Genomic DNA, 7,687 nt, shown 5'->3' on the forward strand with positions numbered 1-7,687 from the left:
AGCTTTATTGCACTGCCAGCTCTGCTCTCTCAGCAGTAGCTCTGCATCTTGCCATCGCCGCCACGGGAAGCTGCTCCAGGTTCTCGCTGCAGGATCTTCATCTTGGCTCCAGCTCTGCGACTTTCCAGCTCCAACCTCACACTCCCAATCCCAGTCCCCCAGGTGCTCCTCCAGCCCCACAAACCCCATCCCAACTCCAAAGTCCAGATCCTTGCCCTAGAGTGATTTCAGCTCTTCCCCCCCAGTCCACATTCCCACCCATCAATCCCTATTCCACAGCCACACAGGGATTTCAGCGACGGTGCCACAGGCCCTATCTCACACTGATTGCTGTCATTACTGCTCAAGTGTTACTGTCCCAAGCCCAAACCCTGTCCATACCCCAGCCCCTCAGTGATTTCAGCGCTACCCACCCAATCCACATTCCCACCCATCAATCCCTATTCCACAGCCACACAGGGATTTCAGCGACGGTGCCAGTCCCTGTCTCAATCCTACAGTCATTTCTGCCGCACTGCTACAAGTCCTATCCCTGCTCCACAGTCCCCTTCCGAGCACCACTCTCCCTATCCCATACCCAGACCCACAACCTTTATTTCTCTGCCAGCTCTGCTGTCAGCTCCCGGTAAAACTGCTGCACGTTCCAATCCTAGAAGCTTTCTTTTGTCAAAGGTCTGAGTTTTCCACCCCAGCACTCAAGCCCACATTCCAGGCCAGGCCTGACTATTTTTATCCCAGCTCCATCCCTGCAGTACTTATGCCAGGTCCATGCTCCCTAATCCAGCCCCACTCTTGTTCTGCCCACAGTCCTACCGTCTTTATGTCTCCACCAGTTCTGCTGCCTGAGCTCCAGGTTCTCAGCTTTCTGCTGCCTCTGCCTCAGCTTTCTGCTGCCTCTGCCTAAATCTGCTGCTGGGTATCTCTGCAGCCCGGGGCTGTTGACAAGGTCACAAATCAGTCTTTGTCGTTCACTTAAGTATCTCTGTTCCCAACGGGAACAGCAACAAAACAATAGAATAAACAATCAAGTAGTCAAAGATGAAAATAAAATTAAAATTAAATTATAATAGAATGAAGCATCTTTTATTACTTTTCTTTGTAACAATACTTTCAATACCAGCCCCACTGAGAGGCTGCATGCTAGTCCTTCTGGTTCGGGGGAGCACCCCTGAGCATGGGCTGTTCCCCTCCTGAGCACTGACCAAAGGTGGCCGGCACAGCTGCCCGGGACACCGCCTGCCCAACGCCCTGCCTCGGTAGCTGCGGGGGACCGACCCCGGCTCCCCCTGGGATCGGCAGCCGAGGGGGTGCTGCCCCATGGCTCCCCACCGCTCCCTGGAGCGGCAGCCGCGAGGGTCCCAGCCTGGCTCACCGCCGCTCCTCGGCCCAGCGGCCGCGCCGATCCCGGGCCGGCTCCCGCCGCTCCAGCGCCGCCCCCAGCCCCGCCGCCGAACTGCCCTCAGGGGCCCCCCCCACGCCATTTATAGCCCGCGGCCCGCACAGCCCCGCCCCCTCGTGCCAGCCCAGCCAATCCCAGCGTCCGGCAGCGTCCGGCCCGGCCAATCCCCGCCTGCCCGCTCCCGCCCTGCCCGTCCCCAAGAATCCCGCTGTCCCCTCACGCCCCGCTCCCAGGGGCTGCTCCGCTTCCGCCCGCTCCCCGCCTCCCTCCCCTTCTCCCGGGAGAACTCCGGGACGGGACGGGACCGCGGGCCTCGCACCCGCCCTTTCAACAGCGCCTGCGGGCACCGCGGCAGCGCAGGCGCGGCTCCGCCGGACCCCGAAGCAAAGGCGCCGAGACCGGCGCCTGAGGGGAACGCGGGGGGCGAGGTGGAGAGGGGGGCGGCTCCGCGCCGCGGCTGAGCGAGCAGAGATTGCTCGACCGCGGCCCCATTGAAAGGGCCGCTCCCGCCCCCTCCCCGCCTCCCGGAAGAACTCCCAGACGGGACGTGAGCGCGGAGCTGTGCCACGCGCCCTCCCTGGTCCCAACAGGGCCCGTCGGGGGCTGCGGCAGCGCAGGCGCGGCTCCGGAAGCAAAGGCGCCGGCACCTACAGCGCCTGAGGGGAACGTGGGGAAGGGGGGCGGCACCGCCCCGCGGCTGGGCGGGCACACCTTACGGGACCGCGGCCCCATTGAAAGGGCGGGCTACGATTGGACGGAGCGGAGAAAAGCGGGCTGGGAGTGGCGGGCCGGGATCGGACCTGCACGTCGGGAGCCAGAACCTCCCGGAGAGAGCGGCCCCTGTGCCCAAGACAAGCCGCGTGCCTGGAGCGGCAGCCGCGGGAGTCCCGCCCCAGCTCACCGCCGATCTCGCCCCGGCTCCCGCCGCTCCAGCGCCGCTTCCACCTCCGCCGCCGAACTGCCCCCCCCCGCTATTTATAGCCCGCGGCCCGCACAGCCCCGCCCCCCCGTGCCAGCCCCGCCAATCCCCGTCCGCCCGTTCCCGAGAACCCCGCTGGCCCCGCAGGCCCCGCTCCCGGAGCCCCTCCCGCCCGCTCCCCGCCTCCCTCCCCTTCTCCTGGGAGAGCTCCCGGACGGGACGTGACCGTGGAGCTCCCACCGCCCTTCCGCGGTCCCAGCACCGCCTGAGGGGAACGGGGGGACGGGGCCGCGCGGAGGAGCCGCGCCGCGGCTGAGCGGGCAGAGCTTGCGGGACCGCTGCCGGATTGAAAAGGCGGGCTGTGATTGGACGGCGCCGAGAAAGGCGGGCCGGGATTGGCGGGCCAGACGCTGCCTCGGGCCCGGATTGGCGGGGCTTGGAGCCCCCGGGGCCGCGGCCGCGGGTGGCGGGAGGTGCTCGGGTGGTCGGGAGGAGGGACTAGGGCCGTGTCGGAGGGGCCCTTCCCGCGGGTCCGTGGCCGTCCCGGGTCCCCCCCCCAGGACCCCGTCCCCTGCCCCGCCCCTTGGTCGGGCTGCACCCCCGGGGTCCCGGCCCCAAGGCCCCTGCAGAGCCCCTCGGGGAGCCCCCCACCGGCACACCGGGCGGTTCCGGGGCGCGAAGGCGGACTGTGCGGCATGGGGGACCGGGGAGCAGCGGCGACGTGGTGGGCCGGGAGTCGGCGGCGGGGAGCGGGGAGGACGCAGAGCGGCAGCGCGCCTCTGACCGCCTCTCCCCACGCAGCAGTTCTGCTTCTGCGGGGACTGGGTGCTGGCTGAGATCAGCTCCCTGGCCGAAATCTTTTAAGTGCCCGCCCCCACCTCCATCCCCCTGCCCGCCCCAGGCCCGCTGCCCACCCTCCTTCTCCTGCGCAGTCCCCGCTGCTGCTGAAGTTCAGCGCTATTTCAGTACTTGTTCTACTTGTGGTTCTGAAAAAAAGTTAGAATCGGGATAGCCAAAGCAACATAGAAAGTCTATTCCATCTTCAACTACATTACAGGGCAAAGGAAATAAGTGATCCTACCCATCAGTGGAACAGGGAAAGAATGAAGATTAAGTCTGTGAGCTATATAAGAGAAAAATCACACTGTAACAACTTAGAAGATTGCTCCAAGACCACAGTCACAGGAAAAGGGAAGAGAGCCAGGGGCAGAAACTGTAAGGCCAAAAAGATGATGGACACATCTGTGCATCAATCAGGTTCAGAGGTCACTGCATGCCCCAAGCCTAACGAGTTCTCTAGTTTATGTGTGTTATACACCTCTTAATTACTTGAATAGAAAATTTACAATTGAACTTTCACAAAGGTTACAGAGTGATATCCCTGCACTGACCATTGCAGCCGAGCTTCTGCTACAGATTCTGACACGTCAGGTGACTGAATGTTTGCTTGTTTTCTAGGCTCTCCTTACAGTCCATCCAGGTCATGAAATACAGAGGGGATTTCTTGAGAGGTAGCTTTTAGACCTGTCATGGTTTGAGATAGCCCCAAAATCCAATTCCCTAGCTCCATCCCCCCTCCCACATCTCAACCTAATGTGAGATGGGTTTTTTTCCAGACAAAACACAACCAGACTCAGAATGGGGGAAAGGGAATATATTACAATGACTGTACAAATAAATACTATAACACATTATACACACGATCACAACTATCTCTACCATGACATATAGTATTTACAATGGATCAGATCTCTTCTCCCCTCCAAATAAAAGTCCAGGAGGGAAAGAAGGACAGATCCCTTCCAGTCTCTCAGGGCAGCAGCTTCTTCTAAGGCAGCAGGTTCTCCTCATCTCATGCATGCAGCAGTAACTGGATTGTTGTAGCTGGATCTCTGTTCAATATACACAAGGGGGCCTTCAAGCCCCTCAGCTCTCCTTCGGTCCAAGCGAAGGCCTCACCTGTGGGCTGCCAGCAGGGACCAGACTCGCGTCACCACAGGTATATCACGAAATGCAGGGGCATCTTCGTGAAAGTCCCTTCCTCAGGGGATTGAAATTCCCCTTTGCAGAGCTCCGTGCTCTGTCTCAAGGCTGCTAGCTTAGCAGCAGCAGCGAGGGGGGCCAAGGTCAACCCCCCCCACATTCCTTCTCCGTCCCGGTCCAGCTTCCCAGGACGCCTTTGAGCTTCTCAGCTCCTCTCTGTAGTGCTGTAGCACTCCAAGGCTCTTTCAAGTAAGAGTCCATCATCTTCCTCCTTTCTAGGAGGTCTCAAAGGAGTTTGGGGGGTCTAATATCAGTTCTTACCCCCAGAACTCCGTAGTTCTGCTGCTAGCTTCTGCTGCTTCCTCCGGTTCAGTTCTTATCTGTCCTGGCTCTTGTCCAGGTGTCTCTGGACACTGCCGCCGCTTCTGCTCTGTCTCTGCTCACTCAAGATGGAAAACATCTCCCAGCTCACAGCTACAGACACATAGTCCAGCTTAACACTGTTCCAAGTCTCTGTAGCCCCCAACTGGGGCTGGGGGGCCCCAGAGGCCCCGAGGGGCTCCAGGCCCCTTTGCAGAGCTCCTACAACATGGCTACTATCTTCTAACCACCCAAACTACAACCCCTTCTCTTCCGGTGCTTGTGATATGTTTACATTTCTGCAGGAGCGCTAATTGGGCAGAACTTCAAAACTTCCAGGGGTCTCCACCCCTGGGGGTTACCACTTTTTCAGCCTCTGGGGGAAAACAAGGTTCAAACCACTACAAGACCTCATTCCCTTACCTTCATGGTCAATGCCATCAGCGTCACTCTCCCTGTCTTCTCGCTCTTCATCGAGAGTTCCTCGTGTTAGTATTAGCTCAGAGGGACTCCTTGCAGAAGCATCAGGTCCTTGAAGGGAACAGAAACGGCTGTACACAAACCAGCTTGCTAAAGGTAAGGGAGCATGTGCACTGACAACTTCTGTCTGCACAGAAACACAGCAATGAACACCTGCTCTAAGGGGACAGAAAGCTGCTTGTGGATCCCAGACACAGGACAGACTCCATCAGCACCTACTCGCCTCATCTAAGGAACAGTGCAGCCAACAGCAGAGCTTTCTCATATTCTGATCTGACCGTTTTGCCTTTTCTAAAGTATTTCATTATTTCTAGTAGGTCCACTGCTTTAGCTACACAGCGGGGTTTCTTCCAAACCTGTGACTGACACAGGAAGAGCTAAGTGTGACCAATCCCATGGGAACTAAAGCCCCGCTCCTCTAACATGGAGCTGCTTTCACACTTCTGCTGTGAGGACAAAGAAGCACTGTACTACTTCACAAGGCAAACTCTTCAGAAAACTTCTGCAGTAAACTTTATCCTCCCGGGGAGGTACCTGCCAGTGTGCTGCCCTGCACACACACGCTGCCCATGTCCTTCCACAAGTGTTCCAGCTGCTCTCTCTTTTGTTTATTTTGAGCTTTCTCCCGTAGATAAAGATTTACATGTGGATTCTGAGAACATTTAAAACATCAGGAGAAGAGAAACCTCGCCCAAACCCAGCAGCCTGTCCCCCAGTCAGAGAACAGAAGTCACTGTGCAGGTCTTACATTTCAACTAAGGTTACACAGAACTTCTGACTAAGCATGGAAAGCAACCTCCAGTCAGGTGGGATTCTAGGACGTTTTCAGCAGCGCCGGGAAGCCAAACTCTGTGTAGCTGTCCCTGCAGAGAACTGTCCTTTGGACAGCCAGAACTCAAGGTGAGCAGAGCTACTGATTTTGGCACTGCAGTTCAGTCTTTCTTACTAAGTCAAACTAGTACTCTTCACCGGTGCAGGAAGATACAGGGATAGTCTCAACAAATCCCTTTGGAAATTTATTTTTAAGAACTCTCTATCAATCTGAATGGAAGACACAATCTTATTTCCCAATCATTTTCACACAATTAGCTCAAATATCAGCACTAAAACAGTGAGCAAGATCTGTTTTACAAAATCTTTATTTTTGTAAAGATATGCTCCACCACATCTAGGAAAAAAAAGGCAAATGGTGGACTCCTTCAGGACAGGAGTTTTCCCACAGTGAGTACGACTAGTAAATGAAATGTTAGACCCTCTCAACATAAAGGCAACTGTGTGCATAAAAGTGACCCAAGATACACTGTTCAGGTGTAAAACAGCTAAAAACACTTACCGGTGTTTTTCTCAGGCGCTCGTATTCTGGACGATACTCTCTGAAAAGGTGAATAAAGGGAGTGCATTCAGTCTGAAAAACACAGGATTTGTATTGCATAAGGATCATCCTGGAGGCTTCTTTTTACTCAAAAAAAAAAGTTTTCTCTAGGCTTTCATGTTTGAGAGACATTTCAGAAAGACTAACAGTACTTTTTTCCCCAGATTTGGATTCTGAAACCAATGGATGCAAAATCAATGAACAGACTTCATTAAAACAGCAACAATTCAAAACTTGGTATGGAATTACAAGAAAAAAGTTGCTTCACAGACTTGCTGGCACAGATAGCTTTTACTTTTTCACGGAACAGCACAAAAATTCATCTCTGAATAGTTCCTTTTTACTGCTGCTTTTTATGCTGATACTGGACACCCTAGGCTACCTTGGCTATGGCAACTGTACACTCCTTCAAATCAAAGGAGCAGACTCATGAGTCAGGACCTTCAGGGAGTGGTCACTGGGTCGCGGACCAGAAGTCATCCCCTTACCTCTCCTATTCATCTACAGCTTTAGAAAGCTGGGTAAAAAACTCACCCGGTCCTGTGCCAAACACTGCAGGAACACCAACCACCTGGAAAAGAAAACACACCAGAACTAGAGAGTAACTGAGCCAGATTTTTAATACAGAAAATAAAACAAAATAAAACCAAACAAATGAACAATCCCCCACAACGACAACAAAAAAATCAACACCACCGAAAAACCCAACAACAACAAACTACTAACCTAAACCTAACAACACCCATTGAATCAGCACAGTGGCCTAAGAGTGGGCAGTAACACTTGTGCTTCTGTCCATCCCGCTTTCAAACTCTTCCTCCACTTGCTGTTCACGTTTGTTACTTCTGCTTTTTGGTTGTCGGTGATTTTCTGTTTGGTGAGTTGTTGGGGTATTTTGGGGGGTGTTTCTTTGGGGAAGGAGGTTTGTTTGGTATTTTTTAACACTGTAGGGCAATTCAAAAGAAAGGTCAAGTCTTTCTGCTGTTGACTTGTTTATTGTTAATAACCCAAGTTCTCATTCTGCATCTAGGGTTATAAGTGGTTAGCAAGTATCAGTGTACTAGAATTAAAGTGCAAAAGAGACAACAAGAACTGACCTTTTGGCTCTGAAATAGTCTAATACTTTTTATTTAGCCAAAGCACATTTAAAAGGTCCCCAGAACAGCAAGAGAGG

At 54.5% G+C, this 7,687-nt stretch overlaps 2 long non-coding RNA genes across 2 annotated transcripts; both read right to left on the bottom strand.

Moving 5' to 3' along the window:
• Positions 1–668: 668 nt before the first annotated feature.
• LOC113940796 lies at positions 669–2,358 on the bottom strand. The gene is made up of 2 exons (XR_003525540.1): positions 2,301–2,358; positions 669–935 (listed from the first exon to the last, which is right to left on the bottom strand). It is a non-coding gene; the product is annotated as an uncharacterized LOC113940796 (long non-coding RNA).
• A 969-nt stretch (positions 2,359–3,327) lies between these two features.
• LOC113940795 lies at positions 3,328–5,143 on the bottom strand. Its single transcript, XR_003525539.1, has 2 exons — positions 5,072–5,143; positions 3,328–3,842 (listed from the first exon to the last, which is right to left on the bottom strand). It is a non-coding gene; the product is annotated as an uncharacterized LOC113940795 (long non-coding RNA).
• Between the last annotated feature and the right edge of the window lie 2,544 nt (positions 5,144–7,687).

The sequence above is a fragment of the Corapipo altera genome, unplaced genomic scaffold (assembly GCF_003945725.1).
Source record: "Corapipo altera isolate COAL_440 unplaced genomic scaffold, ASM394572v1 60704, whole genome shotgun sequence".
NCBI lineage: Eukaryota > Metazoa > Chordata > Aves > Passeriformes > Pipridae > Corapipo > Corapipo altera.